Raw genomic sequence first — 365 nt, forward strand, 5'->3', positions numbered from 1 at the left:
GATGATAAGTCAGCATTCATGACGCAATTGCCAGATACGAGGAAATTCGATCACATTGTCGCGCGTACAACAAAAACTCACTTTACTTACATTTGCCGCAATGTTAGTATATCTTCAGGTCTTTTGTGTGAATTCCTCTGTATAAGCAAATTACTAAATCACGAGCAAACATATGAAAATTTAGTTATATTTTTTGCAAAATGTGCAGCTCTCTTAGTGAATGTAGTCTACCCTGGTCTATTTCACAGTTAAATTTGAAATACTGAATGACTTCGTGCCATCAGATACATACCATAAGCTTCTTAATACGTTCAATATACATGTCCTGAGGTATAGAACTTGGCAAGAAAGACAGCGTATCAATA

The sequence above is a fragment of the Penaeus monodon genome, chromosome 28 (genome assembly GCF_015228065.2).
Source record: "Penaeus monodon isolate SGIC_2016 chromosome 28, NSTDA_Pmon_1, whole genome shotgun sequence".
Taxonomy (NCBI): domain Eukaryota; kingdom Metazoa; phylum Arthropoda; class Malacostraca; order Decapoda; family Penaeidae; genus Penaeus; species Penaeus monodon.